This window comes from Mustela nivalis (assembly GCF_964662115.1).
Source record: "Mustela nivalis genome assembly, chromosome: 17".
Lineage (NCBI taxonomy): Eukaryota > Metazoa > Chordata > Mammalia > Carnivora > Mustelidae > Mustela > Mustela nivalis.
Window position 1 is genome coordinate 58,029,933 of NC_139036.1, and position 20,092 is coordinate 58,050,024.

A 20,092-nucleotide genomic window follows, 5' to 3' on the forward strand; every position below is an offset into this window, starting at 1 on the left:
CTGGGATTGGGGTCTCAGAGTCCCCGACCGTGTCCAGCAGCATCACTTTTGCCTGCGGGTCACCTGCATGCTATCCCTGCAGCATTGGGGCCCAGGTGGTGTGAAGATGCTCTAAGGAGAGAAGGTCTCAGGGTTGGGGCGTGCTGGCCCTCATGGTGTCCGGAAGGCCCAGTGCAAATACTCCTTCACTCCCCTGGGCTAACATCTAACTGGGAAGCCCTTCTCTCCCCGGCCTCCCCCCTCTCTCCCCAACACCCCCCTGTCTCTTTCTAGCTCTCTGGCTTCTCTGCCTCCGCACCCCTTCTCCACCCCAGGGTCCCAGCTCCGTCCTGGAGTCAGACCCGAGAGGACACCTGGTTCCTACAAACCTCTGCAGGGTGGATGCTCGTCTCTTCTACACCGGCTCCGGCTGGAATCACGCAAAGGAAGCTCTCCTTCCTCCTCCCTGCAGAAAGCCTCCTCCCCGCATGAGGTGGGTGCAAAGAGAGAAGGGGCAAATCTCATGAGGGGAAAAAAAAAAGGTTCCTTAAAAAAAAGTGTGCAAGAAGGAGGGACCAGAGAAGAGGGACCTCGGGGGTGGGGGTCCCAGAATTTAACAAAGAGGAAGGTGGATCCAGGGTGGGAGATGTCTCAGCCCGAAGTCAGAGGAGCCTCCAGGCTAGGGGCCAGCGGGTATGTGTGTGTTGGGGGGGGGGTGCCCCCAGCACCCAGGGTGGAAACAGATAGCTCCCAGCTCTATTTTCAAGGTTCTGCAGACCACTGAGCAGAGCTCGGCTGAGGAGACAGCTCTGCAAGCCGGCAGGAGGGGGACATCGCCCCCACTCTCTGTCACTGGCCCCGGGAGGCAGGCGAGAGGTGGGGGGGCTGGGTTTCAGCCTGGCCAAGGCCAGCTCTGCTTCTTTCCTCCCAGGGACCCGGCTCCCCAACTCGGTGAGTGGCCAGAAAAGCACAGCCACCAAGAGCGATTGACTTTAGGGCCCTTCCGTGGCCTGTCAGCAGGCAAATCACTGGGTTTCTGCTTCAGTCACGACTCCGCTCCATGGGGCTGATTACGGGGAACCAGGAGCCGGCAGGCTTGGCTTGTAGGAGCCTCGACATTTTTTTGTTCATCCTGGAGTGTCTTGTTGCGTTATTTCCTACCAGAGACAGGTGTGTGTGTACCTGTGCACCTGCGTGTGTGTGCATGTGTCTGTGAGTGGACCGCCGGTGAGCGTGTGTGCGTGTCTGTGTGTGCCTGTGTATGCACTCGTGTGTGCACATCTGAGTGTGTCTGCGCACGCCCGTGTACGCAAGCGCGTGTGTCTGTGCGTGCGTCTGTGAGTGGACTGTGTGTGTGACCGTGCGCGCGCGTGTGTCACCAGCTCTGGGCTGGCCGGGATGAGATCCGGTTTCAGCTCATTAAGCCGGAGGCGGAAACGGCCGGCGGGCCCCAGCCCGGTGCCCTGCAGGTGTCCGGACGCGGGATGCGCAGTCACGCGCAGGGCCCACTCGTGCACACCTTCTCACACACGTTCCCACACACACTTGGGTCTTCAGCTACAGCGCGGCAGAGGCCCTGGGGAGCCCCAGCAGCCAGGCCTTAACTTTGAGCAGATGTTCCTCAGGGGCCCCAACCACACTGCTCACCGCAGAAGCTGCTGCCCCGCCGGCCCCCCACCCCCACAGATGGGCTGGGAGGGGCCAGCCCTGACCCCCTCGGCCCGCTGGCCTCGCTGGGCGTCCGAAGCCTCTGCCTGCCGCCTCCCAGCCTCCTTCACGGGCCGCTGCTCTCTGGGGAGAGCACACATCCTCTGCCGATGGCCTTGCGCCCTGAGGCCAGGCAGAGAAATTACTCCAAACCCACTCCTCAGCGCCCCCCTCAGCCGCTCGGCACCCCTGCTTGCAGCACCCGGTGCTGGGAAGGATCTGTGGCTGCGGCTAAAGCATCGCCCCTCGCCTTAAAAAGAGGATTTTCCTTCTTCAGCGCGAGCACATCCAAGCTCCGGAGCTCCGCCTTGTGGCAGAGCCGTGCAGGCACAGCGGCTGGACGCCTGGGGGGGCGCCCTGCGGGCACCTGAAGGGGGCGGTGGGAGGCCAGGGCTAAAGCACATCCCCTCCTGTCCCCGGCTCGCCCCCCTTCCTCCCAGAATCCCAGGTATTCGAGGATGAAACCTGTCTTGGGGCCCCATGGATACCTGGAAACGATACCTCCCCTGGGACCAAAGCCACCCTCAGGTGTCCCCTTGGACTCCAGCCGGATGCAACTGTACACCTTTCACAGCAACAATCTGCTGAGAGACCTCTTTGCAGAGTTTCTAGAATGGATACGGGATCTCAGAGGTGCCATGGAACGGGGGGAGGCTCTCCCCTTGTCCTGGGACAATTGCCCAGGACAGAAAGGGTTGCCTTCCTTCCCACATCTGTGGGGCCAGCCGCCGCCCGCCCCCCAGGGACCCCCAGACCCGCCCTGCCCTCTCTGAGGTGCACACTCCAATCCTCAGGAAGGGTGGAAAGAATAATTTTGTCTTTAAAAACGGTCTATTTCTAAGCAGAAATCATTATAACGAGAGCAGAGTTCTATTACAGTTCTTCTGCGGTGAGCCCGATTCTAAGTCTTTTAGATACATTAACTCATTTAATCCTCCTAACGTTTTCAATGCAGAAAATTTGTAAAATACAAAATTACAAGGAAGGGAAATAAAACCCAGAGTCCCCTCGTGCATTTTCTTGCAGCTTTTCATCTGTGCACGGGGATTTTTAACCAAATAATGATCACATCGCATATTAGACTCTGGCTTCCTGCCTTTTCTGCGGAACAGAATCTCGTGACCCAGGGGCATCCGTCTTGCAAGATTGTCTTAATGGCTGCATTGTATTCCATATTCCGATTGTACTAGCACTTACTTGGCCATTCCCAAGGAAGAAATTCTGTTTCTACTAAGTGTGGAGCCTGCACGATGCCGACGCACAGGGTTCATTTCATTCCAGTCCCTAAACTGCTTGTGTAGCAACTTGAGAGTGTAAGAGCGCTAACATTCTGGCGTCGCAGATGTGTGTGTGGGCACGAGCAGGAGCGGGCCCATGTGTGAGCGTGTGTGTGTGCCTGTACGCTTAGACTTAGCCTCGAAGAAGTTCCTAGAAACATGTCCTAAAATAAAGGAAAACACGTCCCACAGAATTAAAGCCAGGTATTCAAACAAATACGTGAATAAGAATGTGCAAGCAGTATTATTCGTAAGAGCCAACAGGTGGACACAACCCAGATGTCCATCGACAGGTGAACGGATAATCGAAATGTAGTCTATCCAGGGGTGCCTCGGTGCCTCAGCTGGTTAAGCGTCTGACTTTGGCTCAGGTCGTGATCCCAGGGTCCTGAGATCCAGCCCCACGTCGTTGGGCTCCCTGCTCCGCGGGGAGTCTGCTTCTTCCTCTGCCCCTCCCCCCCACTCGTGTTCTCTCTCTCTCCAATGAATAAATACTCTTTTTTAAAAATGTGGCATATCCAAAACAAACAAACAAAGAAAAACAAAATGTGGAATATCCATACAATGGAATATTATTCCGGTATAATCGTATTCAGGATTGAGATACTGATGTGTAATATATAGACGAGTCTTGAAAACGGAATTCTAAGTGAAGGGAGCCAGACATTAAAGGTCACGTGTTGTAAGACCCCATTCTTATGAAATCTCCAGGACAAGTAAATCCATGGAGACAGAAGATTGGTGGTGGCTGGGGAGAGGAAGGGAGAGTGACTAGCCGAGTGGGTCTGGAGCGCCCTTTTGGGCCGACTGCAATGTCCTGGAACTGGTTAGAGGCGGTGGTCACCCAACATTGTGAGTGTAGGCCATGCCGCCGAACTGTTTGCTTTTAAGCTGGTTATTTGACATGATGTGAGTTTTAGCTCGGTTTTTAAACAAAAAAACAGTCACACTCGTGACTCCTGATTCACTGATGAGTAACGACTTCAAGCTTGGCTTTCACACAAATGACCCCCTTTATGGTCAAATGACTTCTTCCTGTTTCACCGCCCGTTTCCCGGAGCCCCGCAACCGAGGCTCTGACCTCGTGCGACCCAGGCACCCAGCTCATCGTCCTCTGCTCCCCCTTCCCTCGCTTGGTTCCAGGACCTGTATCTGCCAGAGAAAGGACTTCAGTCAAGCTGCGGCATCTGAATGGCCTTGGCTGGGGACTTTGGATCTTACTTCTCTTATTTTTAGATCACGTGCTAAAGAAAACAAAAAATCTCGCAGCCCGGAGGCAGGGTTTGGCCAGTGGCCAAGCGCTTTTGCAGTTCTAGTGTCCTGCTCCTGAGCACCCCAAGCAAAGTTGGATCAGCCGCTGCCCCAGCGATGCTAATCCAATAACCGAGGGTTTATTGGACTCCTTAAGGCATACCCAGGAGTGCAAATCCCTTTTAATTCTCCTCACGTTCTGTAAAGCTGTTCCCCCACATGAAATTAGTGGGGAAGCAGCCCCACCGCCTCCATCCCACTCCACGGGAGCTTCGAAGAGCCGGAAGAGCCCCCCCTCGCCCTCCTCCCCTCCTCTTCAACCTCTTGCTATCCTGGGGCATCGGCGACTGAAACCTTAGGTTGATCCCAGGGTTGGTTGCCCCGGGCAGGTGCACACAGCACTCCTAACACCGGCTGCCAGGTGGTCCCGGCCATTCTGACCTTGGGCCCAGGGAGAAAGACCAGCGTTCTCTCCCACCTCACAGGCCAGCATCTGACCCCCACATCACGTCCAGCTCTGTCCATGAGAATCTTCACGAAGCACCTAAGTGAGCCGCCCCAGATACAGGGTATAGCTTCCTTCTGGCATCTGCCTCGCCGTTTGGCAATTGCTTGCAGGTAGGTAGGTCCGCTTGGGTGTTCTAGCTGCAGTCACAGGGGCCCTAACTCCACCTGGGTTTATCCATGAGGGACCTTGCTGTGTCCAGAGCAAGAGCAGCGGGGGAAGGGCAGGGAGCAGGTTCATGTCAGCGGATCAACAATGTCACAAGGGCTCGGCCCCTTTCTCCCGCAGCCCTCTCCCCCGGGGTGCTGGCCTTGGCCGCAGGCTGGGACCCCCACCCCAGGGGTACTAGATGGCTGAGGCAGCTCCAGGCACCAAATCCAGAGAACAGCATCCAAAGGAAGAAAAGAGGCAGGAAACCCTTTCTTAGAAGCACATCCACAGACTTCCTCAGCACTCATTGGTCAGGACAGAGTCACATGCTCCTCCCTGGGCCAATCACCGGCCACAGAAGCAGCGTTGCCTGGTGGTCCAGGAGTGGTACCCAGCCCAGCCGCCTCAGTACTGAGGGAGAACTTGGTAGAGATGCAGATTCTTGGACCCCATCCCGGAGCCGCTGAATCAGAAGCTGTGGGGGTGGACCTCAGCAGGCTGCACTTTTTAAAACTCTATTTCATTAGCTATACTTAGTCTAATTCCCAGGGTTTAGCCACCGTTCAACACAAGATGAACTTCCAATTTCCTAAGGAAGTGAAGATGCCTTAAATACAAATCTCTAAGATTGTATACGTGAGAAGCACGTGTTTTTATGTAAAAACATTTTATCTAGGTGAGACCTGAACATGCTACTAATTTCTTCAAGTGGCATCTTAATGGGCTTTCCAGATGATGCTAGCACGTGGTGAAGTTTGAGAATCCTGGTGGGGATGAACAAACACCCCCCCACCCCAAAACATAGCATCCTACACAGTTACCATTGATTTGCTCGTGACTCCACAGGTTAACAGTTCAGGCTGGGCTCCGCTGGCTGGGTCTTCTACAGTCTCACCTTTGACAGGACTGCCAGATTTAGTAGATAAAAATGCATGATGCCACATTAAAGTTTAATTTCAAAGAAACAACAAATAATTTTTTTTTAGGATCAGTATGTCTTGGGTAATAATTAATGCTAAAAAAAATTCATTGTTTACATATATTTCAAATCGAACGGTGTATCCTACACCTTCTTTGGCAGCCTAGCCTAGGGTCACTTCCGTGGGTGCGGTCATCTGGTGGCCAACAGAGCCAGGACATCGCTCATCCCGTCTGGCACTGGGTGCTGGCAGTCCCGTGGCATCTCTCTCCACGTGGTCTCCCACCCTCAGGGAGGCCAGCCTGGTGACAGGAACATTCCAAGAAGGCACAAGTGGAAATTGAAGGTCCCTTGAGGTCTAAGCTCAGAAAAACCACACCCAGAGAGAGGTCTGGCCTCTGCCCTCAGCTACTGGGAGGTGATCTCTGGACACTTGCTTGATGGGGCTTTGGTCCCTGGGAGTTGACCATGTGGTTCATGGTGGGTTTGGGGACATGCCATAGCACTTAGAATGCCCAGAGGAGCTGGTGACTGAAGGTCAGCGTATAGTGGTGGGAAGTCAAGCTCCAGTGAGACTCTGGAAGCCAAAGCTCTGCGAGCTTCCCCCATTGGCAAGACTCTCATGTGCGCTCATAAATCATAACCAGGAAAGGTTACACCATCCAGGACTCCATGGGGAGGATGACCGGAAGCTTCATGTTTGGACCCCTACTGCTGTTCACCTTGTCCTTTGGTTGGTTCTAATTTGTATGCTTTTGTTATTATAAAACCGTAATCCTAGGATAACAATTTCTCGAGCTCTGTGAGTCATTCTAAGTGAATTGTCCAACTGGAGGTTGCTTGTGGGGGCCGTCAAGTTCATAGCCAGCCCCTGAACTTGCAGCTGGTGTCTGAATTGAGGGCAGTCATGTGGAAGACAGCACCTGCAAACCCTGTGGTTTGCTTAAACTCCATCACATGCTGCTTCTGGAACATTCTGTCGGTCAAAGCAAATCACAAGTCTAGACCAAGTCAAGGACCCTTCTGAATGGAAGGGTTGGCAAAGTCACGTTGCAAAGGGATACTCAGGCAGGGATGGAAGGAACCTGTGGCCGATTTTTGCATCTCTGCTGCAGACACAGTGGGTGTTGGAGAATAGACACCAGGACTGTTCCACTCGGTGGCCTGTTCTCCCCCTTGGGACTTGCACTATAAGTTCCTCAGCTGAGGAGTTCTTCACCTATTTCCCCAGTGTCTGGGTCATATCAGGGACTTGACGCACAGAGGACATCAGTGTCTGAGTGCACTGACAGATACGAACCACACTCGACATCATCGCACACTAAACCGCCCAAGGAGTCTTTAAACCAGCCGTTGTTGGATACACCCAAGAGCCAATAATTCCGAATCTACTAGGGATAGCCTATAACCCAGGCCTCCAAATTTTTTAAAGTCTTGCGCATGATGTCAGTGTCCAGCTGAGGCCAAGAATCAATAACCAGACATCCAGGAGCTTAAAAACCTCCAACTAACGCTCAGACACTGAGATTCACATGGAGGGCGCGGAAGGCGGACAGAAATCCCAAGTCAGGGCACAACGATACAAAGCATTAAATCATGCACAAAGAATGAGTGGGAGGGCCCCGAGGGAAAGTAAGCTCACATTTCCCAGACCAATGCCCTGCTGAGGGTCTGCCTGTTCCGTTCCTGCCTCTCCCAGGGCTGTGTGCTCCCGGGGCGGAGAGCCTTGCTGAAAACCCCATTCTTCCTTATCACACTTCTCAGTGGCTTGGCTACTGCCCAGACTCCCAGCTTGGAGCTCCTCTGGTTTGTGTGTCTCCGGATTTGGTCTAACGGTGCGGTCCTGGAGTCAGCTCCTACTTGCTCACAAGACTGAAATGTTCAGGACTCTGGCAAAGCCATTGCTAAATGAAGCCATTATCAAAAAATATAAATTATGCAAACTGACAGTGACCTGGGTTCTATAAAGAGATCACAAAAGCTCAAGCTCATCACCTTCTTAACTACCCCGTTTTACCGTTCTTGGTGCTCCTGAGGTTATTTAAGTCTGCTGTATCCATGAGGTGGAAACACTAGGTGAATTGTATCGCCTAACTCTGTTCATGCTGATAGATTGGAATCAGCCACAAGGGGAGTATTTACGCCGCAGAAATTGCGAGGTACTATAAATCACGGCTGTTTTAACTTTGGGTCCAGAGAGTCGGTAATTAAAATTTCTGAATGCACCCCTAGATCTAAAGGTTAAAAAAGGAAAGTGGAGTGAGTTTACACTGAAACCAGCTGCTCTCAGTAGGACGCGCATTTGGAAAGATTCAAGCGCTCCTACCAGACCCTGCCCGCCTGCCATGGCTGCCGGCACCTCCGAAAGGCTCTGATGTCTCAGGACCTGTCCAGACTCTGCCTCCCTGCCTCCTTCCTGCTAGTTGTCAGCACGAACCTCCAATTTGACTCCCCCTCTGGAGTTCTGCCCATCCACCCCTGAGGACTGATGACGGGAATGGTCCTGCTCCCCAGGTCTGCCTGTGGGGGCTGGGCTTCCTCTAGGCACACAGCCTGCAGCCTTGACCCAGACCTTCCTGGCATCCACACAGCAATCCTACCAAACCCTCCTCAGCCCTGCCAGAGCCCGGGACCCCGCCTCCTGGCAAGAGAGGTCAGATATACCCCTTCCCCTTCCTGTGGTTAGAACCAGCACTCGGAGGAGCTGCAGGCTGGACCACCAGAGCCCTTTGCCTCCACCCACCCCCTCCCAAGGACACTGCCCTCCCCCGCCAAGGTCAGCAGGCATTGCCAGGTCAAACCCAACCTTTAACGTCAGTAGGGATCACCCAACACTATAACACCCTGGTGCTTAAGGAAGTGTTTTCTCAACACCAGGGGACTCCTCTGAACCCCAAACACTCTCCCAGGGTCTCCTGCACACAGAGGGCAGCTGGGTGGTGGAGGGTGTCCCCAAACCCACCTGACAGGCACCTCAGAACATCCTGTGCTCCAGCCCCTGCTTTGGGCAGACCTAAACCACACACCAGAATCTCCCATTCTCTCTCAGCCCATGACACGTTGATGAACTTCCCACCCAGTCGGACCCACTGGGGACGGAGCAGCAGAAACAGACCATCTGTCAGTCGCCCTTGGACCCCAGAGCCAATCCTGCCTGCTGAAGTGTGTTATTTAGATCCCAGAGAGAAATGTGTTTTCCTTGTCTGTAAGGCTATAGCATCTCTCCTCTAAATGACATAGGTTTGTTCACAAGACTAATTTTTTTTCTAAGCAACTATTTTAATTTTTCCTAATTTCTAAATCCAAGTATAATTTACATACATTGAAATGTGTCTATCTTAAGTATACAACTGGGTAACCTTTGACAAAGACAGTGTATCCCACAGTCTTACCAAAATACAGAACATTTCTCTCCTCCAGAAAGTTCCCTCCTGCCCTGTGCCAGTCCATCCCCACCCCCCCCAAACATCCCCACCCCCCTACCTCCCAAGACAAACACTGTTCTGATTTCTGTCACCAAAGATTAGTTGTGCCTCTTCTAGAACCTCACAGAAATGGAATCCCACAGAATGAGTTCTTTTGTGTCTGGCTTCTTTAACTCAGCATAAAGCCAGATAATTATATTTAAGCAACTTTAATTTTCCATGCAGTCTGTGTGCTAGAGAAGGATTCTAGATTTGGAATCTTTGTGTTGGAATCCAAAATAGCTTGTGTGGGGCCAGGCACATCTTCTCTGCCTCCCTGCCTCTCCCTCCGGGCTTCAAAGACCCTATTTTATACAGACAACTTCAAAAGGCCCTCTGAGCTTTGGCTCTCCGGCCTCACCCTTGGAGCCAGGACAGAGCGAGACAGACCCTGGAGACACTACAGATGGGGCATGACGGCAGGGCGACCAAAGATCCTGCAAGTCAGTCCAGAAAACAGGAACAGAAAGAATCCATGTTGGGTGAGTGTGTTCATTTTCCTATGGCTACTGTAACAAATTGCCACCAACTTGGCACTTTAAAAGGAAAGAAATGGAGTAGGTCGCAGGCCAAATGGTCAGGCTCCCCTCGTTTCTCTGCTCTAGGTTTGACAAGGGCAAAATCAAGGTGTCAGTCAGGCTGGGCTCTGATCAGGAAGTTTCGGGAAGAATCATTTCCAAGGTCGTTCGGGTAATTGCCAAGTTCAGTTCTGGGACTTGTAGGACTGAGGGTCCCCCTTCCTTGCTGGCTGTCAGCCGGGGCCAGTCTTGGTTCCTCGAGGATGCTCGTTTTCTTCCTCCTGTGCCCCCCCTCGCCCCCAGCCATGGCAGGTCGAGTCTTTACCATCCACGAACTCTCTCTGCTTCCTTTTCTGACTTCAGCTGGAAAGAGTTCTCCAATTTGAAGGGTTCGTGGGATTAGATTCCCTCCACACCCCCCCCCACTAATCCAAACTGATCTATGTTAAGATCTCCAATTTTGTAAAAAATAAATAAACAAATAAATAAATAAGCTTAAAAATCAATAAAAATTAAATTTTAAAAACTAAAAAAAATATTTCCAATTATTATTATACCTACAAAGTCCTTTTTGCCATGTGCAAAGTTTGGGAGTCCCCAAGACCACCTTCTGGCTTGATAATTCACTAGAAAGACTCACAGAACTTAGAAAAAAAAAAATCTCTTATACGTATGGTTATGGTTTTTTGCAGTGAGAAGACACAGGTTAAAAAAAAGATGGGAAGAGGCTGGTGGGGTGGGGCCTGGGAGAGGTGAGTTTCCAGGTGTCCATCCAACAGCGGCACGTGGACAGCCCTGCGTTCTCCTAGCACCCGTGGAGTACTGCTAGCCAGGGACCCTCCCCTGAGTCTCGGTGTGCACAGTTTTCAGTGGGTCTTTGTCATGTCAATATAGCTGACTGTCCACAGGGCTGGCTTCAGTCTGCAGCCTCTCCAGAGGTCAAGTTAGTACCATGTGGCCCAAGGCCCCAACCCTAAAACTTGTTGTTATCATACACTGTCTGGCTGGCCCGAGGTCCCCAGAAAACAAAGACACTCTTAGCAGACAGGACCTTCCAAGAGCTCAGAGGTAATGTCCTGGGAGCTGAGGGCGAAAGCCGAAGGCCACATCTCTCTTTGGGCAAGGTCAGTCTCTCCCTGCGCACCACAAAACTAACATTTCCACGGGTTCCAGGGTAGGGAGGATGTCTCTGGGGAGCCTTTATTCTGCTAACGCCTTGTGAATGTTCCCGATTCAAGGGAGCAGCGTCACCCAAAGTGTGTCCTTTGGAACTCAAGTCCCACCAGCTTTTAGAACTGCTATGCCTCCGTACCCTCCTTTCTCAGAGATCCGCTTGGGCTCAGTGGAAGGGAAAATCCTGCCGCACGGAGCCCCGTTTCACGGCGCTTAACCCAGTGTTGCCCAAACCGTCTTATCTGTGGAGCCATGCTCATGGGATCTCCCCTAAGGCCCCTCGAAAATACTCAGGGGAAGTGGAACTGTGCCTGAAGCAATCTTTGCAACTTAAAGCCTTGCCACCAACCCTCCGTACCTCAATTTCTTCATCTGCAGGGATGAGAGTCGCTGTTGCGCGACCCATCCGAGCAGGTCATTGTGAATTAAATTAGGTAACATATACAAAATGCTTGGTTCGCCGTATACATCTGACAGATGGTAGCTATTATGGTCGTACTTATTTTTAGGAACTAAAATGTCTTCGCTAACCTTCCCTGTTGCTTCTTCCTCACTGTCAACCCCGGGTCCAAAGAGCCCGCGAAGCCTCTTATGGGCTGGTCCTGATTTGGGCCCAGGGACCCCGAAGGTGGTGACACATGCTGGCGACTGTAAGTGGTTCTGCCCCCGAGGTTTGCAAGGATCCGAGGAACTAATTAACCTGCAGGCATCCTGCCTGCTGTGGGGGAAGTGAATGAAGGCCAGGATGCCTCGAGCTTTTACTTGTTGGCCCTTTCTCTCCTAGAGCGTTCATTGAAAGTCTGCTCTGGGCAGATTTGCTCCTGGAAGGGACACAGAGGCCTCCGACCAGACTCCCGAGCCCCTGACCCCCACATCCGCCCAGCCTCGTTAACCAGCTACCCAAACCAGCCACAGAAGGACCTACAAGGCGGCCGCTCCCCATGTTTCCTCTCTAGGTTTGCTCCCCAGCCAGTTGGCCCTCCGAGCTCCGAGCCCCGTGACCTTCCAGACCTTCTGCCTGGCCTCATTCGTTTCCCACGGGGCTCCACGCAATGGCTCCCACTCTCAGCTTGGTCCTTAGACCAATGTCTGGTTTGAGGCTTGTTCTCTTGGCTTTGACCTTGGGGGGGCCCCTTCAGGACACAACTCCTTACAGTTAGGGAAGATAAAGGCGGGTGGAGACGCCTCCCCGGGGGCCCCAGCACCCAGGGTCCTTCCTCCTTGACATTCAGGGAGGGAGCCTGAGCACATCTTCAGATAATGCTGAGCCGCCCATGGGAAGTTCTAGGAAGAGGCCGGGCTGACCCCACTACAGTTCAAAGCTGGACTTCCTGTGTGAGTCGGTTTCAGTGCGGTTTGCTTTTCGTACACCCGACTCCTCTGCGAAGATAACCTTGTGCCATGAAGAATGACACACACGAGGGCGCCTGGCTGGCTCAGGCGGGGAGCGCGTCACTCTTGATCTCTGGGGTTGTGAGTTCAAGCCCCACATTCAGGGTAGAGATGGCTTTCAAAATAAATAAATAAATAAAAACAAAAAACCAAAACAAGGAGAGCAAGCATTTTGGAGTTGGCGGTGTCGCTAACGTCTCTGAGCTAAACAGGGCATCAAGTACTGGGCTTCTCTTCCTTACACTGTCCGGGGCGACCCTGTCACCATTTCCCCAATTCACAGGTGAGGAAAGGGTACGTGGCCTGTTTGGGGGTCACAGCGGGCAGATAGAGGTGCCAGGCTTCTCCCCCAGGCCCGTGCACCCCGGCAGCCTCTGCTCTGCCCGGCCGTGCTCCCCCCATCTCCCTGGGTCTCCTTGCCTGACACACAGATGCGCACAGTCTGGCGAGCGGCCCCGGGCTCCATAATTCCTGCGAAGAACGCCTGGGGCTCTGGAAAGCCACCTGCTTCAAAATGGAGGAACCAGGTGGACCCCCAAAGACCTCCTTCCCAATCCAAGGCCCCAGCTCACCACCATTGATTCTTTGAGCTCCTTTCCTGGGTCCCTCACGAGCACAGGTGGCTCGAGTGCCCTCCCTTCTCCTGCAGTGGGTTTTCTCGGTCTCCCCTGCCCCCCCCATCCCCCCCCCCCCCCCCCCCCCCCCCCGGCTGTGAGACTAGTCCAGGCTCGGTCTTTCCTGCCATCTAGTGGCTCCCAGGCTTACCGCAGGGAGGAGTGTTCCAGGACAGAGACCAGAAAACTCTAGGTACCTTCAAACGGCTCAGAGTCTCCGCTGGGCAAAGCCAGGGCCAGCTCTCTGGAAAGCAATAGGCTTGGTGTGACCGGTGGCAGAGGGGGCTGCGCGAGGAACACGGGGTGGCGGGAGCCTGACCCATCCCCTCTGTGGGAGGGTTTTCAGCCTCGGATGGAGGGCTGCACCCCTCCGCCCGCCGGAGGCCAGTGTGGCCAAAGGCAGAGGGATGGGGAAGGGAGAGGTTGGCCCCACAGGGGAGGAAGGCGTCGCAGAGGTGGACGCGCTGGCACGGGTCTGTGTCGCCGCAGGAGAGGAGAGGCACGGAGCCATCTCTGCCCTGGGCTGGCCCTCTGGGGAGTCGGGCGGCCAGGGTTCCCATCCCGACCCTGGTGCTCGCTCGGAGCGTCTTGGGAAAGGAGCCAGCATCCACCTCCCAGCTGTGGTTAGACTCTGGAAGGCCGGCGTGTCAGCTTCCTGCGGCTGCCGTACCAGATGACCGCAATGGGGTGGCGAAAGCAACAGAAATTCTCTCCCCGTTCTGGAGGCCCACACGTCCCAAACCAAGGAGTCAGCGGGCTGGCTTCCGTCCGGCGGCCCTGAGAGAGACTGGTCCGGGCCTCCGCTCTCCTGGCTCCCGGGAGCTCCGGCAGTCCACACGGCATTGCCCCTGTGTCCGTGTGTGCATGTGCGTCTGCACGTGCGTGTGTGCGTCTCCCCTTCTTACAGGAACACCAGTCACACTGGAACAGAGCTCTAGACCACGCTCACCAAGCACATCTTCCTCTTGATTCGGTCACATCTGCAGTGACCCTCTTTCCAAATAATGCAATGACCCACATTCACCGGGGATTAGGGCTTAAACATGTCTTTTCGGGGGTGGGGGGGGACACCATTCATTCCGCAGTAAGCCTCTGGCAGGTCGCATACCATTGGGTTCCCCCCTTACCCTGGGGTCAAGAACAAGCTCCGTGTGTCCGAGGTCCCCTTCTTTGCACTCCTACCTGGGGCCCTCCACGCTGGGTTTGCCCGCTCCTGCCGCAAAATATCATTCACATCCGGCTTGCTCACCTCCCACATTCGGCTCCCTTGTTCCCCGTCTTTACAAGGCCACGGAGATGTCCCTAGCCCGTGAAGTGTCCCCAGATCCGTCCGCAGGCTTCGCCACCCTCTCTTGCCAACCCCCAAGCCCTGCAGGTCGTTGTGCACCAGCTGTCATCCTATGGGCGGCTGTCAAACTCACGTTAGGGTCAACACAACAGAGTTCAAGCCCCTGAGCCACGGGCCATCCCCCATGGTCAGCAGGGCTCGGAAGATGTCTGCACTGCCAGACTCATCCTGGCAGACCTTGGAGGGGCAAGCGTCCATACGATTGTTCTGAGTGTGAAGGAATGTTCTAGAAAGTCAGGCTTTTCTGGGTCGAGTGGTGAGCCACTTTTGTATGCTAACGACATATTTGGGCCGAGAGCCTCGGGGAAGATGAAAGGCAGTGGTCAGGGCTGTGCTGACCAGGGGAAGATGTTTGAGACCTCCAGTCCCTCCAGGACCAGCCTGGAGGAGCCGGTACGGAGCCGACAACGGAGCCAGACAGCGGGCTGCCCTCACCCCTACCTGGGGTCCTGGCCCCGTGGCCCCACTCTCTGAGCCATTGCACGGGGCTCTGATGACGTGCTAGTTTAAAAGCGCCTGATCTACGAGAATGTTCCAGGGAAATGAAATACACAGCATCCGAGAAGCCAAGTGGCTTGGAAAAATGCATTTACAGCTTAACAAAAGATAGAGCCGTTGGACGAGCGAGGAAGACACAGCACTAATTGGCAGCCGTATTTTATCTGCTCCCCACAACTGCCTCACGGATTATTAAAAAAAAAAAAAAAAGGAAGGAAGGAAGGGAAGGGGATGTGTTGAAGCCTTGAAATGAAGCACTTTTAAAAATAGGTGAATGTTCTCAGAGACCATGTTTTAAAGATAGCTTCTGTTCTGACTCGGGGTTTTCTCAATCAGCAGGGAACACGGTCCCCACTTGACGGGGGGCGCCGGGAGATGACAGGAGGCACTGTCTTAAACACAGGCAGGGTGATTTTCACCTCTATCTTATCACCGCCTTCAAGACGTATTATTTTCATCTGAAGTGAGGTTCCAATTTTTGGAAGAAAAAAAAAAAAAGCCTTTCATCTCTCCCAACCTCATTTTCTCTCTCTCTCTCTCTCTCCTGAGGGAAGCGTGGGGGAAAAGCATTCTTCCACTTGCTACGGTTTGGGAATCCCATAAAACCCACCAGCGGCTGGAGTGTTTTGTGCTGATAAACCCCTCTCTCGGCCCGCCAGGGGGCTCCGGGACACAGGCTGTCACAGACACTGTGCAGAGCTGGCGCGGGGGACCCACGAGGTTGGGTGAGGTGGGGGGGAGGCAGGGGACTGCCACCCTGTCCCCATGCTCCCCCCCAAAGCCGAGGGGCCAAGGGGCGGGGAAGTGGTGGCTGCCCCAAGCATACTTTATCCGTAAGCATGTACCCCACTCCCTCCTCAGGCCCTGCAGACTCTCTCAACGCCAAGGGCTGCTTTTGTGTTTTCCTTCACCAAGGGGACCGCAAGCCAGCCTTAGCACTCCGCTGGAGAAGTGCCTTTTCCTCTGAACCCGTCAAGCAAATCAGAGGACCTGGAGGCTAAACTTCCCCTGTCCTTTTTCATCTCTGCCCCCAAAAAATGGGAAAAAGGAGATTTCCAGAACAATTTGGGGGGGTGGGGATGGAGGAAGCAGGCAGCCTCAGGACGGTCTGAGCCCTGGAGACTTCAGACACCACCCAAGCCATCGGAGCTGATGAAGGAACGTGTCCAAATGGGCCACGATCCCTGGGCACGTGGTTCTCAAACTCTGGCATCTACGCAGGAAACGTGGGAGTAACAGCGTCTTGTGGACCTTCAGGAGCATTCACTTTCTTCCCTGCTGATTCCTTCCTTCCTTCATTCCCCAAAGCTTCCGTACCACTCTGTGCCCTGCTCTAATTACTGAGGATATAATAATGTAAAACGAATCTTTCCCCATGCTCATGGAACCCAAGCTCTCTGGGGTGAACAGACAGTAGACCAAATATTTACAGTCGTGTTTGTAGACGGCTGTCCCTGGGCTTGTTCTGACGCTTGGTGACCCATCAGCAAGGCGTGGCCGGTGGATTAGAAGTGTGTCCACGAGGCCATGGCCGAGCCTTGGCAGCACCCACGGTCTCTGTGGCTGCATCTCCTCCCTCTGCCTCCAGCAGGTGGTACCATGGTCCCCCCACGTCACAGGATCGCCTAGCATCATTGCTCCAGGAACGCTCCGTCAGGGCACTTAGGCGGAGGGACCGTGTTGGGACGTACTGGTCCTCGCCCTGGTCCCACGGCCTTCTGTCTGCAGGAGCGTTTCCAGCAGGAAGGAGAGCGATCACGTACGCAGGTGTGGGTTTCAACATGCCGCTCCCTCCAACGGCGACTAAAGGACAGCATGCGGCAGAAAGCTGGTCAACACAAAGCGGTGACAGGTGACCATACTCGGGCTGGCGCTGGGCACACAGGATGACCGTGTTTGCACCGACATCCATGGCAGCCTGAGACATGGGAACCCGCACAAGGGCAAAAATCGGTATTTTGTTATCTGGAGAATCCTTCCTTAGCGTGCACACTCGCTCTCTCCCTCCCCCTCCCCCGCCATCTGTCTGTCTCTCCTTTCCTCCTGTCTGTCTCTCTCTGTCTCTGTCTCTCTGGCTGTAACCACGAAACACGGAAGGAGAGGCGACGGATGTCCTTGCAGCTTACGGAGATGATTTCAAGATCGGGCTCTTAGACACCTACGGGCCATTCATAGCTGCTCTAGGTGATTCAGATTCAAGAGGACAGCGAGCGACACTTTCGAGAGCTGAGGAGGCGTTCCAGAAAACCTGGCTCACTCATAACCCTTTAGAAATCAGCTTTGCTGGTGTGTCTTGTTTTATTTCATTTTTGTTTTATTTTATTTTATTTTATTTTAAAGATTTATTTATTCATTTGAGTGGGGAGATAGGCAGAGGTCAGAGGGAGAGAGAGAGAGAATTTCAAGCAGACTCCCAGCCTAGCACAGAGCTGGACACGGGGCTCGATCTCACGACCCCAAGATCATGACCTGAGCTGAAACCAAGAGTCAGACACCCACCTGACTGAGTCACCCAGGCACCCCATATTTAATTTTACTGTATTAAATTTTAATTTATTTTTAGTAATCTCTACACCCAGCGTAGGGCTTGAACTCAGGACCCCAAGGTCAGGAGTCACATGCTCCATGGACTGAGCTAGCCAGGGGCGGGGGGGGGGGGGGCTGTGTGTCCATTTTACAGGAGATGGGTCCACGTGGAAATTATTTTGTTCCAACCAGCTGGTGCCACGTTGGTTCCCAAAGTCCCCACAGTCCTGACCCCATCGTTCCTTCCTCCAAGCAAACAGATGCATGAGTGCTGGACGTGGCACCTTGGGAAGGGCACAGCCCCACTGGGACTCCGTTCCCCTCCAGGGTGGGCGTGACAGGGAATCTCTGCTTTACAACGCCCACACCCACGATCTTGCCACACCATCTCTGGCCTCCAAAGCAACCCGCCAACAAGGACTTTAAACCTTTTGACCTGAAGAAATAATGTATCCTTGGGTTCCCGGCCGTAGCTACCTTCTTATGGAATTCAAAGGAAAAGGGGGGGAAAGAGAAATGAGCTAGCGCCTTGGCCTCTCCCTGGCACAGGGCACCGTCCTGGGAGCTCACAGAATTCTCATCTCATCCTTAGAACAAGCCCAGAGACAGGTGTCGTTTCCAGCTCGTGGAGGAGGAGATGAAGACTTTTGCAGGAGGGTTGGTATCCGGGTCAAGGTGACGCAGCTAGACTGAGCGGGAGGCAGGATGTCAGACCCCAAAGCCCGTGATCCTGCTTCTACAACAAGCCGCCCCTCGGACGCTGATCCTGGCTGTAGCAGAAGCAGTTCCAACCGCACGCCGTCCTGCGAGGCCTCTGCCTACTACACGAACCTTGTCCCTTCTTCCCTTAGCTCTCCATTCCCTCCGTCGTCGCGAGGGCTCTCCTTCCTGCTGCCGCTTCCTAGGCTTGGCAGTGCCCCTTCGTTCATGTCTTTACACCTGCTCTTCTCTTCCTGCCACTGGCCTTGGAGGACGCTGCCCTCCCATGTACTCTGTCCTGCCCTCTCTGCTTAGCCCTGCAAACGTTTGGCTCCTTTGGGCTCAGAAGTGTGAACTGTCTTTTGAGCTGGGTTTCCACGTTTTTATCACCCACGTAGGTTATAACCTGGAGTAAAATCCCGTTGGCGGTCAGAGAGCCGCCCTCACCAGCTCAGGGGAGATGGAAATCAGTAGCACGTGCCGAGCCCAAGTGCGTCCTGGCCGATAGCCACCGGCCCTGTGCTTCTGGCTCCTGTCTCTGCCTCTCTTTCCCTCCTCCAGCAAGAGGCTGAAGCCCTGTGCAAGATTTTCCCACTGGCGGGGAGTGGGGAGCCGGGGTGGAGAGGAGCCGTGAGGACGGCAGTCAGATGCGTAGCTGGTTTATGGAGCAGCCTCGGGGAATAAACATAAAAACACAGAACGGTGTTACGTGTTCTCTGATCAATGCCAGCAGCCGTACTCTGTTAAATTCTGCTTTCTGTCTCCTGTTGACCTTTCAGGCAGGTCCCACTGCTTCCTGCTCCCTCACAGTTACTCGAAACTCCCTCTGGCTTCAAACCACAGCCTCCGCCCAGTTCGGAACCCTGGGTCCCATCCCCCACCCCACGGTAGCCAGCCCGCTTGGCTCTCTCTGAACTTGGTCTGGTTCCGTGCACCCCCCAGGGAGCGCCAGCCCCACAAGGTGGTCTCCATGGAGATGGCAGGTCCCTTATCTGTCCACCTCCCTAGAGGGATGTCCAGACTCCTACTGGACACCTCCATGGCTGAGAACACCCTCCAAAACGACGCGCATGGCCCCCAGGCCATGCCAACGGTCTGGCCCGTAGCCCTTTGTGGGGCAGCCCCAGGCGGTTCACGATTGCTGCCTGTCCTCTGTGTCATGGTCAGTCACAAAACCCGGACGAATCCGTGAGGAGCTCTAGAGTGCGTCCTAAGTCCTGGGAAGATGTGGGCTGGGGGAACCCCCATCCTTTCTTTCTGGGCAGCGGCATCCCAGAACCCCCTTGCCCAGCATCACCAGCCGCCCCAGCCGGAGTGGTGGGACGTGGACGGCAGCTCCTACGTTTGCCTGCACACTGCTCCAGAGGACGCGAGCTGGGCTCTCCCGGGGACGCCTTCTCCACGCCCTGGTCTGTCCTCAGAGCAGAACAGGAAGACTGGGGCTCGGCAAGCCCCCAGCTAGGAGCCTGGCCCCCATCCGCCTCTCACAGACCGTCCATGCTGAGAGTTAGCCCCTGGAGTCTCACTGTGTGCTCTGCTGGGGGTGGAAACCCTCCTTCACTTGGCGCCCTCCCCACCCCAAACCACTGGAACACAGAATAAAATCACAATAGATTAAACACTTATAATCAAGCAATTCCCATATTATTTCATTTACTATTTACTCTGAGAGAAATAGTCTACTTTTGCCTCCATCTTACGATGGAAAAGTTGAGATTTGGGGAGGGTGTCTAAGATCGCGTCGTTAGGATGGTGTATGAATCTGTTTCTCTGTGTATCAAAGAAATCTTACGGATCTCAGTGACCTGCTGGGCGCAGGGGGCGGGTAGGCAAAGGATGGCAAGAGAGGGCCAGGTCGGGGCGCCTGGGTGGCTCAGTGGGTTAAAGCCTCTGCCTTCAGCTCAGGTCTCAGGGTCCTGGGATCGAGCCCCACAGCATCGGGCTCTCTGCTCAGCGGGGAGCCTGGTTCCCCCTCTCTCTCTGCCTGCCTCTCTGCCTGCTTGTGATCTCTCTCTGTCAAATAAATAAATAAAATCTTAAAAAAAAAAAAAAAAAAAGAGAGGGCCAGGTCC

The 20,092-nt window shown here is 54.2% G+C and overlaps 1 long non-coding RNA gene across 1 annotated transcript; it reads left to right on the plus strand.

The window, feature by feature from the left end:
- The first annotated feature begins 12,514 nt into the window (after nucleotides 1–12,514).
- LOC309851466 lies at nucleotides 12,515–19,605 on the plus strand. Its single transcript, XR_014304785.1, has 3 exons — nucleotides 12,515–12,618; nucleotides 16,524–17,081; nucleotides 17,914–19,605. It is a non-coding gene; the product is annotated as an uncharacterized lncRNA (long non-coding RNA).
- The last annotated feature ends 487 nt before the right edge of the window (nucleotides 19,606–20,092 follow it).